We start from the raw sequence: 19952 nt of genomic DNA, 5'->3' as shown, positions 1-19952 counted from the left end.
CTCACTAGATCATGACATTAGCAGGAAAGTATTTTGACCATGTTATTCTGGTACCTTTACGTTCCATTGAAGACATAAACTTTTAGATGACTTTAGGAGAGGAAAGTAAAGGGGTTGATTAATCATCCTGGAACACCTCTTGGTTAAAGCTAGTGAGAGGAATTAACCAAAACTCAAAAGTACAGTGTGGCCCAATGAGATAATACTGTTTAATATATCCCAGAAGGCAATGGCAAACCACCTCTGTTAGTCTCTTGCCTTGAAAACCCTATTGGGTTGCCATAAATTGGCTGCGACTTGACGGCACTTTACAGACACAATATATCCCAGGCAGAGACACGGAAATTACAGCACTAATGAAGTATTAAAGGATGGCCCAGACTAGCACAATCTTGGCAGACCTTGGAAGGTAAGCAGGGTAGGACCTGGGTAGTACTCACATGGGAGATCACCAAGGAAGTCCAGGGTTGCTACATAGAGGTAGGAAATGGCAAACCACCTCTGAACATATCTTGCCTTGAACACCCTAAGGGGTCGCCAGAAATTGACTGCAACTTGACGGCACTTTCTACCACCACCACCACCACCACCACCACCACCACCACCACCACCACCACCACCACCAAAGAAGCCACAAGCTGCTACGTATAAAGAATTGGTTCTTGGCTGTTTTGTGTCAAAGCAGCAGCGCAGCCACTGCATGTTATTATGTCTACACTTCTTTTGTTAAGACATTCCTTTTTCATATAATACATAATGCTGGCAGCAGAAATATTTCATTCTTGTAACAAGCATGTCAAAGGAAACCATTTAGGTAAACTCCCCTGCACTAAAAGCATGTTTCTAACGCCCCATGTGATTATTTCAGATATGATCTTTAGCTTGAAAGCCATGTTCCTCCCAGTCATTATGTCAACTAGCTGGACCCAGCTGGTTTCAAATGGAGAAAAGAGAACAGAAAATATTTACAACCCAGGGCACAACTTCCATAATATACAGACTGCAGTTCTTCTTCTCCAAGGTGAGGGCTTGAGCAAACAGAATACAGGCTCTGTTTTGCATGAGCTAGATTAGTTCACAAACATATATTTATCATTGGATAGCTTCACCATCAAGAAGGTGGCATGGTATAGACTGATCTCATCAGATCTTCGAAGCTAAGCACTGTTGGTACTTGGAAGGGAGACCACCAAGGAAGACTCCAAAGAGGAAGCAACAGCAAATCAACTCTGCTTCTTACTTGTCTTGAAAGTCCCTTGCTGGGGTTGCCGTAAGTTGATTGTGACTTGACGGCACCTTACACACACACACAGCTGCTCAGTCAAGGCCAGATCTATACATACAAAAAAAACGGTACAGTCCTCCTGGGCTGTGCCACTTCAGAATGCAGATTGGGCAACTATAAGAAATTATCCATATAAAAAATCCTGTCCCACAGAATGCTGGCACATTAGAGAGACATGTTATTCAATAATTCTCCTTGCTGTGCTAGTTTTCTTTATGCGGGAGGTTTTTCATTTGTGGAAACATGTAAACATGAAATCCATCTGAGTACTCTGAAGTTGGTAAAGTCCCAGGAGGGTTGAGTTGCATCTTTTAAACTGAGGGATGAAATAGTGGCTGCCAAAAATGTTTGGTTTACACAGGAATTTTTAAAGATGTAACCAAAGGCAGTGTTGATACCTATTGTTTAGGGTTTGGGGATAAAATAGCTCCCCACCCCAATCTGCACACCAGCTGGCCGATTATCATTCTTCTGTTATGCTGATGACTCAGAATGATTAGCCAGTGTTTTGTCAATGGTTGTAAATAAGGAGACAGAGGAGCGGGGATCCAAAAGGACTTGGAGGATTCATCTCCTTTTCCTCTTCCCAACTATTTCCTCTTTCCTTTCCCTGGAAGCCCCCATACTTTCTCCCATTTTCCTGCTTCCTTCCTTCTGTCATTCCCACACACATACCCAACAACTTTCCTATCTTTAACCGCTTCCCCTCCTTCCCTCCCTCTGGCAGCTTCTATCTGGGAAAACTATGTCCCAGTTGCATGGTACCAACCAGTTGTGTGATGGGCGATTCATTTCCCCTTGTATTCCCTTCCCCTTCCCCTCGTCCTGGCAGCCCCTATATCATCACCTCCCCAAAGACCTCCCACTGGGGGCAAAGAGGGACCTGGCAACCTTATCCAGAATCCATTTGGGTGGTGGGGTGGCAAAAGGGGTTGCTGTGGAATGGTGGCAAAGATTCTTCATGAAGAAAGTCCGTCAATGGCTACTAGCCATGGTGTGTAAAGGGAACCTTCATATACACAGGCAGCAAAGCTTGGAATGCCAGTACTAGGAGACAGGCATCAGGGGAAAGCCTCCCTCGCTCTCTGTGCCCAGTTTGTTTGGACCCTCAGGACAACTGGTTTGGGCACAATGTGAAACAGGATGCTGGACTAGATGGACTATTGGTCTGACCCAGCAGGGCTCTTCGTATGTTATGTTCCCTTCTGCAAGGATCCAACCAAAACTACTTGCCAATGGAGACATAGCTCACATCCATTTGTGAGTCACGAGGCTCTGAGTGCATGCAAATGTGAGCCTGCTTTTAGATAATGCTCGGCAGGGGTGAATTTATAGCAAAAGAGGAGAGGTGTTCCAAGCCTCCCTGGAAGGCCTACCCTTTTAGAATCGGAATCATAGAGTTGGAAGGGACCACCAGGGTCATCTAGTCCAACCTCCTGCACAATGCAGGAAACTCACAACTGCCTCCCCCCCACACACCCCAGTGCCCAGAAGATGGCCAAAATGCCCTCCCTCTCATGAACTGCCTAAGTTCATAGAATCAGCATTGCTGACAGATGGCCATCTAGCCTCTGCTTAAAAACCTCCAGGGAAGGACAGTTTACCACCTCCCGAGGAAATTTTATCTGAATGCCCTTCTCTTCAATCCAGGTGATGTACATGCTGTAATTATTCAGTAGTATTAGAAATGCACTTTTGAATATAATCAGAGTCATCTTTTCTTTAATTGAACTCTTGAACACATTAAGCCAGGGTCTCTGAATTTTCAGGAGCATTTATAAGCTTATATTTATTTATTTTTAAAACCCCAAAACAAACCCTGGAAGCTAAATAGGCACCTCAATCCTGCACACATTTATTTGGATACAAGCCCCACTGATTCTGATGAGACCTCTTTCCAGATAATTTTGTTTAGGAGCCAATTAGTTACGCTAAACTCCTTTAGTTAATATTATGAAACATGACAGTGCATGAACAAAAACACTCTTCTTTAAAAGCAATTATTCTATCTGTTCCATAAGCTACTACCTATTTTACAGGAGACATTATCTACCTCATCTCTAATGAAACAAATAGCTTTATTCTCTGGAAACTAGGCAGTATTTTCACGTCAAAGTTGCACAAAAGAGGAGTTGCAGTGTCAGAAACACAGGTCATTTGTGCCAATCTATGAAGCACTAACACTCTAACAGCCCATTCTTCAAATACGCTGGCGGCCCGACCGAAAGGCTTTAGGAGGCCGACGAAGGCCTCCGCTGGCGCAAGGACCCACACTGCCGGTGCCCAGAAGGCGCCCGCCAGTGTCAGTGGCCCCAGCGCTGGCGTGAAGGCCCGGCCGCTGGTCCCCAGCCGCCACCTCGGCAGCGCTGGGCCTGGATGCCGCCGTAGCCTCCTGCCGGCATCCGGACGCCGGCACAGGTCGCGGCGGTGCCCCAGGAGGCATTCCTGGGGCTTAACGGCGCCCCAGGAGGCGTTCCCGGGGCATAATGGTGCCGGGTGGGGGGCGGGGTCGACGTTAGTTCAAGAGGTAGAATGGGTGCATTCACACCAATACCGGGAAACACGTACACCCCTGCAACGGATGCAGAAGCAACTACGGGCATACTTGTTTCCTCTTTCCTTGCTCTCAGGACCACTTTTTATGTCAGCTTCTAAGGGTGGCGGTGAGCTCCCCCTCACTGGCAATTTTTAAACAGAGGCCAGACAAACACTTGTCAGGGATGCTCTAGGCTGATCCTGCATTAAGCAGGAGGTTGAACAAGATGGCCTGCATGGCCCCTTCCAACTCTATGATTCTATAATTCTATGTACCATGGGCTGCAAGGCGATTCCTGTCCCACCATCAGCAACATGGCACCACTTCTGATCTGGTTGTGTTTACATCCATCCAGGCCAACAGAGGAACTAATCTGATGTCGGCACCCACAAGGACACTCCCAGCTCATAGCATTTTACTATGTTCTACTTGGTGGGGGGGGTGTTCCCAGGTTTAGAGGAAAATGCTTTGTGCATGGCCCAATGTCTGGATTTAAGGATCCACAGCTGGGGCCATGTTGAGAATTAACATGGGCACTAGGATTGGCCAAATCACTGGGATTTTTCAGGATTCTTTCTAGGGCAGTTCATTAATGGCATTTAGGAAACTTATGAACTCTGCCCTGAAGTGTGGGAAACCAATGGAGCTGGCAGCTGATCATGGCTCCCTCCAGGCACATCACCAGTGAGATAGCTGTGGACTGTGGATGTAGAGGCCACACAATACTGGTCCTCTCTCGGCTTTCTAAGTTCAATTGAGTCTCTCTCTCCAAATAAAGATCTAATTAGCTCAGTTTCTCAGTATGTTGTCAGCCAAAAAACATATCACCAGGACCGTTAGAGTTAGAAACACACAATGGTGATGAAAGACAGATTATTTCCAACAACAAAAGATAACACATGAGAAGCTGAAGTTTGACAAGTAACAAATGAATAAGATAGATTATTATAATGATAACTCAAATAAGATAAATACAACAGAGATGAAAATGGCGAAATGGATAATGATTATATAGGGACTGCACCTAAAGATCCAGAGAGATGTTTACACTGTAGAGTTAAGATTAGATTGATTCTAATATAGTTAAAGGGCTGAGGGAATAAAAGTGGTTATCTGACCAGTGTTTTGTCCCCGATATTTATTGGCCAAAAGCGCATAGAAGCTTGGAACCAGTGATGCACAAACAGAAACATAGATTTAGCTCAGTTCCACTTGTGCAAGTGTGGTTTCAGAGGATGCTGTCAGGCTGGGCTGAGGCACCTGCAGCACCAGGACGCTCAGAAGACTGGGAGGTGGTCATGCCTCCATGGGCTCATGGAAAGTCAGGAGGCAGTGAAGTTGGCAACAAGTAACTCTTTATTAGCAATATGCCATTACACTATTTCTTCTGGTGTTGCACCCAGGGCAGTTCCCTCACCCCCTGGCTCCACCATTGCCTTGGCATGCGGCACCCTGCTCCTGCCCATAACTTTTGAGTTGCACCTCCTGCTCCTCCCAGCTCCTGCACAGGGTCACCTTTAAGACCCTTCCCAATAGGTGATCCTGCCTGGGGTAATTAGTGTGCCCCGCTCCTGAGCTAACCATGCTGTTCCAGCTGCACACCTCCTCCTTTCACAGCAGCCGATATGGTCAGCCAGCTGTGCTCGACATGGTGCATGTTTGGCCAAATGTGGCCAATGGGCCTGTCAGTTCTTCTGGGTCGGACCCACGTCCCCATCCTCCCTTGGCAATTGACACCCTCTGGGGTCCCCTGCCCCTGCAAGATCTGGGGCAACAATTAGTGCTTTCCTCCCAATACATTACAGTACACAGAATTTAGTTGTGAAACGTCTTGCGCAAGCGGAAATGCAAGTGGGGATACAATAACTGTGACTTAGAGCAAGGGGCTACGGTGGTCTTTTTCTTGCATTTCTGCTTATACAAGAGCTCTAACATAAGCAGAAATTTTGCATTGGCTCCAACGCACATTCTTTGTAAGCCCTCTGGTCTAAGTAGGTGATATTATCTCTTAATTCACACTAGGGGTGTTCATTATGAAATTTTCAAGCCAAAACCATACAAGAAAATCAGTGTTTCGGGTCAATACTGTGATTTTCTGGAATGGTAACACAAACCCAGGATTCTTAGGCATTGTGAAAAACACCCCCCCCCCCCACACACACACACAATACATGCTGTTTTTCATATTTGGGTTCTTACCACCTGGCATCTTGTTTTTCTTTGAATTTCTGAGGCAGTGGCATTTCTCTCTTTCAATCCTTGCAAAGAGATCCTTGCAAAGGTTCAGGTGAGTGCTCCTAACCAATTACCTTTGGAGGCAAGCCTCAGAGAAGGAATATCCACAGAGGAGTCTGTGCTGAGCTGTGAGTGCCCAGACTACTCCACGTACCACTTCAAATTTATGCAAATAACTTCCCACTGGGGGTTCTTTAGCATTAGGAAAAAAGTTTGGGGGAGAAGCAAGAGCCCCTTTCACCCATACCACCCATCATCACCAAATTCAACCATTATTGGAGCTGACCATTATGTAGCTTAGCTCTCAGACTCCACCACACTCTAGCTTCCTGTTGCTACCTCCTCTAGGAACGCCATAAATAGTAATAGTAGTAATTACTAATTAAGATACCTGTACAACAGATGCGTGCCCTGACCTGGATAGCCCCAGGCTAGCCTGATCTCATCAGATCTCAGAAGCTAAGCAAGGTTGAGACACGAAGGCAGGCAAGGGCAAACCACCTCCAATGTCTCCTGCCCTGAAAACCCTACAGGGTCTCCATAAGTCAGCTGTGACTTGACGGCACAAAAAAAAAAATCCAGTAGATGTGTTGCGTGAAGACATGGGCCACATGACTGATTCATCACATGCTGTCAAACACAAGCATACTCTATTTTTTTAAAAAAATGTGAACTATTTTCAAAGATTGCAGTAGCGAAGCGGGGAATGAGGACGTTTTCTGCAAAGGTAGCCTTTTTGTACTTTGTGAAAGGGGCAAATGGACCACAAGGATAGACGGGAAATGCAGAGCTTTCAGCAGAAAGGTAATTTTGTTATTGTCAGACAGTTACTGTAAGATTATGTACTTCGTGGACTTTGGAGCCGGTGGTGGTGGACCTAGCCAGGAGGTAAGTGAGGGAGGGAAGGAGGGTGGGGGAGAAGGGTTAAAAAATGGTGGCAGGGCCAAAGCAGTCCCAAATAATGTCAAATACATTCAGCATTATTCAAGGATCCATTTTTCGCCTCCCTTTAATTGCCACAATTCTTTTTGGTATTTCCCGGGGCGGGGGGGTTGGTTGGTTCGGCTTTATCAAATGCACACCCCTACTCTTTACCACTCATTTTGATTATGTCAACCACATATGAGTTTAATTTACATGATGCATACCTGAAGGACTCCCTTTCTCTATACAAATCCATACGTGCACTAAGGTTTGGCAAATGGGCACTACTAATGGTGCTCTCCATTTGCCCAGCAAGATCATGCCTTGATCTAGGGCCTTTCCATTTGTGGCACCTCAATAGCTACCAGAGGGGACAATAAAAGATATATAGAGACATTGGGCCAAGCTGAAGTATGACTCCCTTCTCACAGAGCTTTCCTCCACACATGGAGCAATTTGTCCTGCTTTTACATGACGTTGTGCCTGGGTTCCCATTTTTCTTCTCCCCTTTCAGTCTTTTACAGGCCTTTTAAAGATCAGCTTATCCCTAGATCAGCTACAAGTCACAGAGGGAGAGTGGGAGGTGATGGGATGGGGGTAGGCTGGCAAGATTCTTCTCTGTGACAGTGCTTCTGTGCCAACACAACGAAGGGGAAGGGGGGTGGGCAGCAACAGCGGCAAAAAGTGTGGGGCGGATCTGTGTGGAATACACCTATAGGTGCCACTGGGCCAGAAACAATCCACTTGACATCGGGAGTGCACAACTGGATCCCCTGAAGTGTAATTTAGCTTCAAAGAGAAGTGATGGGAGCAATATGGACCAGGGCTCCTGTGCTAATTCCCTGGTTAAAATGACCCCCATCCCAGCTGGTTTAAGTTCTGATGGGGGGAAGACAGGAAGAACAAGCAGAAGAAGAGGGAGGAGGACGTTTTATATGCTGATTTTCTCTACCTTTTTTAAGGAGAATCAAACTGGCTTACAATATCCTTCCCTTCCTCTCCCCACAACAGACACCTTGTGAGGTAGGTGGAGCTGAGAGAGTTTGGATAAAACTGTGACTAGCCCAAGGTCACCCAGCAGGATTTGTGTGGAGGAGTGGGGATTCAAACCCAGTTCTCCAGATTAGAATCCACTGCTCATGTGGAGGAGCAGGGAATCAAACCTGGTTCTCCAGATTAGAGCCCACCACTCTTAACCACTACACCACACAAGTACTCCCCCCCCCCCCGCTGGAGCTAAAAACAGTTTGTGGAAATTACTTTGGGATGAAGAATAAAGCCACCCTTTCCCAGAGCCATTGTCCTGATCCCTATGACTCCCCCCCAGGTGACTGCTATTGGATGCTAAATTGTACCTCCTGAACGACTCTGCCTAATGATATGCCATTTGGCACAATCTAAGACACAGCATGCAGGATGATAACATCATCTCTGGTGCATCCCTAATGCTGTGTCTTACTGGAAGACAGCAGATGGGGATCGCGCTCATCCCTCGCCAGAGCTGTGGGACTGGGGAATCAGAGGAAGTCACACAGACTGGGTGGGGTGGGAGCGAGGCAAGCGAGGTGCTGGGAGGAGCTGGGAGGCGATGCCTGAGCGCTAACCTCCTGCTTGCAGAAGCAGCCAGGCCCCAGGAACTAACTATGGCATGGATCCAGCCTGATCTGCTGCACCTAATCCTCCAAGACCCGTACCGCACAGACTCTGTTCGTGGCGCCAAGCGTTGCTTCTCGCCACAATAGAAGCCTGACAGTGCCATGGGTGGGGTGAAGGTTTTCTGGCAAGCAGGACGGAGGCAGCCAGCTCTGCCCAACTTGACGGGAATGGGATTGGAACTGAGCTGCAGTGGCACAAGTAACTGCTTGTACCACTGAACCTAAAGGCAAATCCATCGCATTCTGCAGCCAGAGTCTCATAAATCTTATCAGAGTTCGTGTAGGGAGCACCAGCAGAATCTCAGTTGAAGGTTTCCCATACTTCCTTGATTAGAGATCCAGGTCACATGTCTGATTGAGCTGATCCAGTTCTTCCACTTAGAAGCCTGCCCCTATTTATGCAGTGTGATTCTGCTTGCATAGCAAGGATCTGTTCAAGCTGCATAGCTATTCATTGAACATTCATTTCAAGCGGTTTTGTTTTTCAAAAGTCTGCCCCAACCCTGAAGTTCCAGGAAAGGGTAGGATAATTATAAAATCTAATTTCCAAAAAGCTATTACGGTCTTCTTTTTCTCAGTTATTTTCTCTGCCACAGCAATACATTGTAAGGAACTTGGGTTCTCACCACTTAGGTGTGTCTATTTTACAAGACAAGACACTTCTGGTGGGAGGTTTTTGAGGCAGTGTCTGAGGAGGGCGGGGTTTGGGGAGGGGAAGGACTTCAATGCCATAGAGTCCAATTGCCAAAGCGGCCGTTTTCTCCAGGGGAACTGATCTCTATTGGCTGGAGATCAGTTTTAATAGTGAGGGATCTCCAGCTAATACTTGGAGGTTGACAACCCTATTCTTAACATTTGTGGCTATCTCCCTCAGCAGGCCTTGCATGTAAGTGCCATCAAGTGGCTTCCAACTCATGGTGACCCTATGAATCAATGTCCTCCAAAACATCCTATTGTTAACAGCCTTGCTCAGTCATTGCAAACTGAGGGCCATGGCTTCCTTTATAGAGTCAATCCATCTCATGATGGGTCTTCCTCTTTTCCTGTGCCTTTTCTTTGTTTTGTTCTGTCCAGTTAATGTGTTTCCATGTTGACCCTTCAACCTTAGCGGTGGACAAGTAGCCATCAGAGACTAGTGGTGAGTAGGTGTGTGAAAAGAAAGCACAGTTTTAGAAGCTGAGGGAGATGGAGAGAAGCAGAGAGACTCTGCTTGGAGTTGGTGCCAGCGTGGTGTAGTGGTTAAGAGCGGTGGTTTGGAGCAGTGGAGTCTCATCTGGAGAACCAGGTATGACGGACAAGGGGTTAATCTGCAGCAAGAGCTGACATACCAAGAGTGGGCAGAGCCAGAGAGCTGACACTCGGAGCTCTGAGAGACAGAAAAGCATTCAAAGGTTGGGATAGAAGGATAGAAGGCTGTGAAAGTAGGTGAAGCTTGGGACCCAGCCTGGATAGAAGGCTGTGATAGATTTTGAGCTTGGTAGCGAGACTGAGCGGAAGCCAGACTGTACTCAGTGAATCTGAGGGTTCTGTTAAAGCCAAAGCTATTGAAACACACAACCTGTGGAAGCGACAGGAGTGAGAACTGGGTTAGAGGGGGCCCATTCTCACGTCACAAAGGGGAATTAGTCTCTGAGGTAGAGCTATTCCGGTAGCAGGGAGGTGTGGAGGATTGCAGCCACTGAGGTGGGGTAGTCAGGGAGAGAACTGGAAGAGGGATTTTGGATATTTCCCCACACTTCTGTGAGTTCTCTGAGGAGGGAAAGGAACTCAAACTTCCTTCGCTCCTGAGAGCTCGGCTGGGGACAGAGTCTGAGAGTCTGAATCTGAGTAACAGTTCTGAGGGACAGAACTAAGCGTGAAACTGAGAACTGAAGGAACCTGAGTGAAGAAAACATCTAAGATATCTCTCTGAAGTAATCTTATGCAGATAAACCTGACTTTGAGTTTTCCCTCCAATTTTTGCCTTTTCCTTGAAAACCAATCTCTGTGAGTTCTGTTCAATAAACTTCCCTGTTTTGTCTGTTTAAGTTAAAAAGCCTCTTGTCTCCTATTTCTCTCTGAGGTAAAAACTGGTGTGGGACTGGAGGAGAAGGAAAATAATCTCCCCACAAATATACTCTGGCCGAAGCTTTTCCCTCAGCATATACGGCCGGGCTGAGAGAGTGGGATATTGAAGTGGTTGAAAGGGGGGGGGGTGCGTCATACCAGGTTTGATTCCCCACTCCTCCACATGAGCAGCGGAGGCTAATCTGGTGAACTGGATTTGTTTTCCCACTCCTACACATGAAGCCAGCTGGGTGACCTTGGATTAGTCACACTCTCTCAGCCCTACCTACCTCACAGGGTGTCTGTTGTGGGGAGGGGAAGGGAAGGTGATTGTAAACCGGTTTGATTCTTCCTTAAGTGGTAGAGAAAGTTGGCATATAAAAACCAACTCTTCATCTTCTTGGCTGGAGTGCTGGGGAAGAGGACAGTATCTCTTTCTCTGGGGATCTGATGCAGGGTAGTGAGTCTGCTACACTATAGTAATGCCTGTGTGTCTCCATCTGTGCTCTACCTGCATAGTTGTAAATAAACAAACTACTACGGAGATGCTATAAGTCTCCAATACTCTCTCCTCCAAAGGGAACTAATCAGGATAAGCACTAGCCCCTGGAACTTCTCAGTGGGCACTCTGTGGTCCATCCTGTAAGAGAACTAGGGAGTTGTTTAGGGTTGCCGGGTGGCTTGGAGTGGTGGGCAACTGCCAGCCAATCCATTGGCCAGCTCACAGCGAGGATAGCACACGTGTGCGGCTGTGAGCAATGCGATCCTATCCCATTGGGTTTACTTACAGAAGAACCGCAGCATGTCGGGACAATCTATCACTCAGATCGGGATTTGAGTGGTAAATCGTCCTGCTGGTAGGGTCTAATGCTATTCAGTCCACCTTCCAAAGCAGCCATTTTCTCGAGAAGTGGAACAAATGTTTTAAACAAAGAAACAAATAATTAATCTATGTAGTCTGGAGATTAGCTGTAATTCCTTGAGATCTCCAGCCCTCATCTGGAGGTTGGCTATCCTATACAGGAGTGATGTTCATGCTGTCTCCCCTCTCCCCATTTGGCTGGCCTGTTTCTGCCTGCCTGCCAGCCAGCTGACCACCAGCAGGCAGCAGCCAAAACTGCAGAGAAATTGCCTGCTGTAAGTGGGCACCTGGCAAACTTCTTGGTGCTGAGCCGCATTGCTGTGAGTATTAGAAAAATACAGGCAAGATGTTTTTGGTGAGAGGATCAGACTAGGATCTGGGACATGCAGGTTCGAATCCCCACTCTCCCATGGAAGCTTGCTGCATGACCTCGGGTCAATCACATGTACTCAGCCTAACCAACCTTACAGGCTTGTTACGATGATAAAATGGAGGAAAGAATGATGTGCGCCGCTTTGGGTCCCCACTGGCGAGAAGGACGGTGCCTAAATGAAAGGACGGTGTATTCATGAGGGACGGTGTATAAATAAATAATAAATGGGAATATTATTTTCTTCTGATGCATTTTTAAAAACCCTCTAAAGATTAAACGTTTCTGCCTGGGTAAACAGAGGTGTTTCTCTTTCTCTTCTGAGGTTACCATGGCCCATTAATCCTACACCTGTGACTCCTGACATTTCAATGAACGCAAGCGAAACAACAGATTTTTTTAATATAATGAAGTAAATGTAAACCATCTCACATCTGGAAACAGGCATGATACAAAATAGGGGAATGAGCCAGATCTTTCTGATATTTGGTCAAGCTTCGGAAAGCCTAGCTAATATTTTTTTTCCCTGGTATATAGATTAGTTTTAACAGAACAGAAGGGTATTATTTCCTTCCTTCTGCTCTGAAGTGTCTACTGAGTTTGGGGGCATTTTAAGTTTCTCCAGCCTGTTTAGATTAGGAATTATAAAGAGACAAAAGACCATGAAACCAAGGTGGTGGTAAAAACAGGGGATTATTATATAGAGCAATTATTGTGGCATCCCTTATGCCTGTTCTAAGCATTATGTCTCTTAAGAATGTAACAATGTAGGAAGAGCCCTGCTGGATCAGACCAGTGGTCCATCTAGCCCAGCATCCTGTCTCACACAGTAGGCAATCAGTTCCTCTGGACAGGGCACTCTTATCTTGGGTTACTGGGAGATTACCGCATGCCTGACTGCCATTTTGTGTGAAAAGGGCAACGGGTATATTTTGCAGCTTAGTATGTGCAAATGTGTGTCCTTGAAAAACCAGGTTTTGGTAGCATTTATGCTGGCTAGAAAATATGTGCGTTGGCCATGTTACCAAAAAACAGCAGGAGTGTGCACAAAGAAAGTTGTTTGTTGCATGTCCTCCTAGTATGTGAAATAGGAATGTCAGAACTGTGATGCCCCAAAAGGGCTCTAGTCTAGGCAAAGGGTGTAAAGTACCTCTTAGCCAGGGAAACCCTCACCAGATAATCTGTAGTCACACGACACCATTTCAGAGGCCAAATATATTGAACACGGACTGCTAGATGCAGTGCTGGAGCCTTCTGGAACTAAATTCAGTGGAGACTTTCTGTGGAAGTATTTCTTCACACAATGCATAGTTAAATTGTGGAACTCCCTGCCCCAGGATGTGGTGATGGCTGCCAAATTGGAAGGCTTTAAGAGGGGAGTGGACATGTTCATGGAGGAGAGGGGTATTCATGGCTACTAGTCAAAATGAACTCTAGTCATGATGCATACCTATTCTCTCTAGGATCAGAGGAGCATGCCTGTTATATTAGGTGCTGTGGAACACAGGCAGGATAATGCTGCTGCAGTTGCCTTGTTTGTGGAATTCCTAGAGGTAGGGCTGTCGATTCTGTTTGTCCCGAACTGAAAAACCGCCAAATTTTCCCCAATTCGGCGGTTTCCAGTTTCGGACGAACCGAATTAAAAAAGGCGGGAAACAGGGAGCCGAATTCCCCAACTTTGGGGTGTTTGGCAAATAAATTCGGGGTTCGGTGCAGCCGTCAGCCCCCCCGCGCGCCTTCAGGGAAGCCCCCTGAAGGCACGCGGTGGGGGCGGTGGGTTGTCAAGCCCCTCTGTGCTGTCTGCGCAGACAGCGCAGAGGGGCTTGACAACCCACCGCCCGCCCACCGCCTGCCTTCCTGGGACTCCCGGAAAGAGGGGCGGGGGATCTTTAAACCCCTCTGCGCTGCCTGCGCAGACAGCGCAGAGGGGCTTGACAACCCACCGTCCACCTTCCCGGGACTCCCGGGAAGAGGGGCGGGGGGTCTTTAAACCCCTCTGCCCCCACGCCTTCAGGGGGCTTCCCTGAAGGCGCGCGGGGGGCCCTTTAAACAGACCTGCGTCTTCCAGGTGGAAGGCACAGATCTGTTTAAAGAGCCCCCCGCGCACCTTCATGGAAGCCCCGTGAAGGCCCGCGGGGGGGGGGGGGGGCTGAATTTTCCCCCGAACTCCGGATCTCGCCCGAATTTCGGGGATCCGAAGCGGGGGAGTTCGGACTTCGGCACGGCCCGAATTTAAAAGGGCTGAATTTTGCCGAAGCTGAGCTTTCCCCAAAAAATTTTTTCAACAGCCCTACCTAGAGGCACCTGGTTGGCCACTGTGTGAACAGACTGCTGGACTTGATGGGCCTTGGTCTGATCCAACTTGGCTTTTCTTATGCCATTCAAAAACTGGATGGCAACATAAGGTGTACGGAATACTGGCTTCTTTTCCCCTACTAATTGCAGACATTATTTTCAGTTTTGTTCAGCTAGCAAGTATATCTCAGTTTGACATGCTATTGAGTAATATGTTCCAGATTCTCCTTAAAGAAATAAAAGGTGTGGTTTTGGATAATTTCCACTGCTTTCCCGCTCAGCTGTCATATCTGCATAATGAGCACCTACCCTGAGATTAATGTAGCATTAAATGGAAATCTGAAAGGAACACAAATTGATGTCTTAATTCATGGGGATTGACATAGGAATACGACAGAAGGGAGCAAAAGTCATGTACAAAGGGAGAATGCAATGAAGAATGGGACAAGTTGCTCACTGGGTATGATCCAAGCACGTGCAAGTACTTCTGTTCCATTCATTTCAGAGGAATAGTTAAGCATTTCAGTTCAATGTGACTGAAATTCTTCTTACACTTAATCCCACCCTTCTCCCAAGGCGTTCAGGATAGTACACATGGTCCCTCCGATATTCACCCTACCCCGGCTCTACTTCCAAATCTCCAGGAATTTCCCAACCCAGATTGGACAACCCCATCACTAGGACTTAGGCAAACCATCACTGATCAGACTCCAGCTTTACCCTCCCCATTGTCAGGACAATAATGTTTATTATTTGTAGTTATATTCCAGCTTTCATTTCACCATGAAACTCAAGATGGCATCAATAAGATTCCCAGGAGATATCCACTCAGGCACTTACCAGACCCAGGTTGCTGGTATTATAAACATGTACTTTCAGGCCATACCCTGGGAACTAGCTAATATCCTCCTACTTGAGAGGATTATTGTAAAGATTACTGAGGAACATATTACCACACTGAGGAACATATTACCACACTGGGAACCTCACAAAGGGAAAAGGCACTGGGGGCAATCTGAGGTGGAAAAAAATGGCAAGCAGGGAAGGAGCTAAGCAATGCCTCTCCCCGTTTCTGCTCCAAATCCCCATCTTAATGCTCCTGCTTTAAAAACAAAGCATATGGGCTCTGTTACATGAGTGTAGTTATCATAAGATGGCATCTATGAAACATTCTGGAGACTCAGGAATGCTTATTGTTGATGGCTTGCATCCAATGGCTGTTTTCTACCACCAGGACACTTCCATTAGCAGAGAAGAAGAAGAAGAGTTGGCTTTTATACACAATGGCTGCTTTCTACCACCAGGACACTTCCATTAGCAGAGAAGAAGAAGAAGAGTTGGCTTTTATACACAATGGCTGCTTTCTACCACCAGGACACTTCCATTAGCAGAGAAGAAGAAGAAGAGTTGGCTTTTATACACAATGGCTGCTTTCTACCACCAGGACACTTCCATCAGCTCAGAAGAAGAAGAGAAGAAGGGTTGGCTTTTATACCCCGATTTTCTCTACCTTTCAGGAGACTCAAACCAGCTTATAATTGCCTTCCCCTCCTTTCCCCACCACAGACACCTTGTGAGGTAGGTGGGACTGAGAGAGTCCGGAGAGAACTGTGACTAGCCCAAGGTTGCCCAGCTGGCTTCATGTGTAGAAGTGGGGAAACCAACCCAGTTCACCCAAATACCACTCATGTGGAGGAGTAGGGAATCAAACCCAGTTCTCCAGATTAGAGTCCACCACTCCTAACCACTACACCATGCTGGCTCCCATACTATGCCCAGAACTGTCCCGGGAGGAATGTTCAGGGATGAGGAAAACTATGAGGGAGAGAAAGGTAGGAAGGTCTTGCTCTGTCAATTCTGCACGTCAGGTATCCACAGAATACACATTGTTATTTATCATATTATTGCTTTTGCTTCTAGAACAGGGGGCTACCTTCTTAATGCTTTGCACCTCCGTGTAAGGAGAGTGTACCATTACTGGCAATCTTTGGATGAGAATGTAAGGTTAACACAGGGAACTTGTCTGAGGTTTTAAGACCACGTTGCCCATATAGCAGCCTTTCTACCAACAAAAATGCATCTCAAACCAAATGCATATTTTGTTGGAGCAGACCAACAAAAATGCATCTCAGAAAAGGGTTGCCAACCTCCAGGCACCAGCTGGAGATCTCCCGCTATTACAACTGATCTCCAGCCGATAGAAATCAGTTCACCTAGAGAAAATGGCCGCTTTGGCCATTGGACTCGATGGGATTCAAGTCCCTCCCCTCCCCAAACCCCGCCCTCCTCTGGCTCCGCCCCAAAAACCTCCCACCGGTGGTAAAGCGGGACCTGGCAACCCTATCTCAGAATGATAAGGAGCCTTAGCCACCACGGCTGCTCGATTGATATATGCAGCTAAATGGAAGACAGTTGAGATACCAGATAAAAAAGAATGGATAAAAAAGATGCTGGAATTGACTGAGATGGCGAAACTTAGAGCTTTGATAAATCAGAATGATAATGAACAATTTTGGGGGGAATGGGAGGCTTGGAGAACATACTGTGAGAATTACTTTTTAATGGGACCATTTAAAGGGTATTCATTGATCTAATCCCTTATTCATATTTTGTGTTAATTTTTATATTAGGTATTGATTACATAATGTTGGATAAGACAAGAATAGATAAATTAAAATAATATTGGGATTAGTCCCGTTGGCAAAAGATTATACAATTTAATTTTAGACGGAAGAGGGAGAGGGGGACGTCATTTAATTGTTAAATTAGAATAATATTTGTTTGTCTCTTTATTATTATTATTATATTGCCTTATGGAAATATTAAATAAAGAAAAATAAAAAAATTATTTTTTTAAAAAAAAAAGAATGATAAGGAGCCTTCCACAGATTTATCTGTGGTTTTGGAGATGCGTGCCACAGAAAACTGAGGCAGTATTTAAGAAACAAGACTCTTTTTATGAGGCGGGGGGGGGGAAATCTTGATATTTATGCAAAACACAGTACTTGCCACTGTGGATTTTATAACTCTGTTGCTTAACCTGAAGTGAAAGCACAGAAAGGCCAAACTCTTCAGCAAACACAGGGCAAATGTTCAGCTTTGCAATGTTGGCAAGCGAATGAGCAGAAATGATTGCACAGTGGAATCTCTGTTCTTTACAGGTGTTATCAACACTGGGGGGGAAAATCTCACGGGGCAGCACGCCGGGCTTTAATTTCAGCAGGCCAGGGAATGAAATGGTTGACCCGAGGAAGGCTTGGCTTGATGTCATGAATAATTCTCCCTCCGTGAATTCTTCTGTACTGACAAGGAAAGGCTGGCTAGGGAGCTTGTCAAGAAACACTCCTAGCAAAAATCGTATGCTTCCATTCCTTGCTTTATCCTTTGCACCGCCGCCGATATTGCGCCGCTTTGACAGCTTACATAAATAATTTCGTGTTCGAGGGTCGAAGTTGAAACCACACGATGGGACACTGCAGGTTCAAAGATGTAACGCAGAATCAACCGTTTACTTTAGAAATGGCTTTGCCCACAAGAATTTTTTTCCATTCGTACGCAGAATGCACCACAGAAATCTAACTTTCACAAAGAAACTTTAGGCCAGCGAATGCAGGCCTCACGTGACAAGAATATACACAAACACATCACCTTGACAAGCTGCTAAACAGTATAAAGTTGCCCAGTGTTAAAACCTAGGCCTCGGAAAGATAACACCTATGCCGCTGGCTGCCTTTCAGTTACAAGCTTGCATGTTCTATTGAGGTAGGGTTGCCAACCTCCAGGTGGTGGAAAAGATCCAAACCGCACTACAAGGTAATATAAACGCAAGATAAATTTATAAAGGTGCAGGTAAGTGCAAGGAGTGAACATATGTACAAAAATTAAGGGAAACACAATCAGGTTTTTTTTTAAACAATTAGCATAAATAGTCCAGCAAGATATGCAATATGACAAAAGAAATTGTCCAATGGATCACATAAAAACAATATAGCTGTCCATGAAAGACTTTCCTGTACTTCTCGGTAGCTGGACACAAAATGTCAAAAATGAGGACCACAGCGAGGAGGTGCCAGAAGAGGTGCCCGGACGTGTCGTCTAGATCATGCACACGTTTCGCACATGGCTTCATCAGCTACACATATCAGAAAAGTTTATAACAATCATATCAATTTCAAAGAGGGACCAAGAGGATTTCTATATAGGTCTCCAGGTGGTGGCTGGAGATTGCCTGCTATTACAACTGATCTCCAGCTGATAGAGATCAGTTCACCTGGAGAAAATGGCTGCTTTGGCAATTGGACTGAGGCAGCCCATTCCTGAGCTGAGTCGTATGGGAACGGCGGCAGCAGCGCCTCTTCCTAAGTCGTTTCCCCGTCCCCGACGCTGTTAAACAACAAAAAAAAAAAGCAGTTTCGCGGCTTTTTTTTGTTTAACTGGGCCTTTTTGCCCCATTGAAAACAGCAAGGCTGCGCCTGCTAAATAGTAGGCACGGCAACGCTGTTTCGGCCGCCGGCGCAAGTAGCCGAAAGGGGATAGGGAGCCAACTAGCCACCGGCTCCTCTCCCTGGCCCACCCCCTGCGCCGGTGCAGCCTCTCCACGCTGTTGCCGGCGCCACGGAGAGGCCGCGCCGGCGGAGGGGGGGAGGCGCACTACCACGGCCCTCAGCCGCCGCCGGGACTGGCCTCGCCGCCGGCGTGAATGTGTGAAATCACGTGATTACACGCATTTACGCCGGCGGCGAGGTCACGCCGCCTCCTATGGAGTTTCAGTCCCTCTCTCAGGAATGGGCTGTATGGCCTTGAAATCCCTCCCCTCTCCAAACCCTGCCCTCCTCAGGCTCTGCCCCCCAAATCTCCAGGTATTTCCCAACCCGGAGCTGACCCTCTACTGGGACCTGAAGTGCATTTTATGGTTGCCACGTGGATGCCGTCAAGTGTGGCCTCCTTTTGACAAACCATATAAAACCCACATGAATAGGGGCTCTCCTTATGCGAGCGCCAATGCTCTTCTCAACTGCCGCTGGAAACATGGGACAAAGTATGCAGTCTTATAAAACACTGGTCCCTGTCCCACTTGTTGACCGTTTCTATATGCTTTGGTGAGTTTGGCGAAGAGTTGTCACAAGGAGGCAGTTTTCCGTGGCATGCATTCCAGCTTTCACTTTTGTTCGAATCGTAAAAACCGTACAGACTGTGTAAATTTCATCAGGCTTACATGCTTACAACCGAAAAGCTGTTCCCTGTGGTGACACCCCATCTGGAAACCGTAGGTAACATCTAAATGTTTCTTATCATATCCATCCATTCAAATTGCCTTTCTGCACACAATGTAAAGCCCCTGATGCTTCACAAGTTCCATGACCCCATCAATTCCATAGCAGTCAGCCACAGATCCAGTGTAATTCCATTTTAGGACCTGGGCATGGGCTGACTGGTAGTCCCAGCTCCAATCTTTCATTAAATAAGCCACAAAGGAACAAACAGTAAGCCACCCAGACCATAGGGTTGCCAGGTCCCTCTTTGCCACTGGTGGGAAGTTTTTGGGGTGGAGCCTGAGGAGTATGGGATTTGGGGAGGAGAGGGACTTCAATTCCATAGAATCCAATTGCCAAAGCAGCCATTTTCTCCAGGTGAACCAATCTCTATCGGCTGGAGATCAGTTGTAATAGCAGGAGGTCTCCAGCTAATACCTGGAGGTTGGCAACCCTATCAGACAACCTGGTACAAGCTAAAGATCCAAGTCT

At 46.7% G+C, this 19952-nt stretch overlaps 1 protein-coding gene across 1 annotated transcript in view; it reads right to left on the bottom strand.

The window, feature by feature from the left end:
* Nucleotides 1–19952, bottom strand: part of SMOC2 (SPARC related modular calcium binding 2) — a 191197-nt gene that overhangs the window by 13763 nt on the left and 157482 nt on the right. The window lies entirely within an intron of this gene.

Source organism: Euleptes europaea, chromosome 7 (assembly GCF_029931775.1).
Source record: "Euleptes europaea isolate rEulEur1 chromosome 7, rEulEur1.hap1, whole genome shotgun sequence".
Classification (NCBI taxonomy): domain Eukaryota; kingdom Metazoa; phylum Chordata; class Lepidosauria; order Squamata; family Sphaerodactylidae; genus Euleptes; species Euleptes europaea.
Note: the sequence above shows the minus strand (reverse complement) of the source record. Positions and strands in the feature narration are given on the sequence as shown.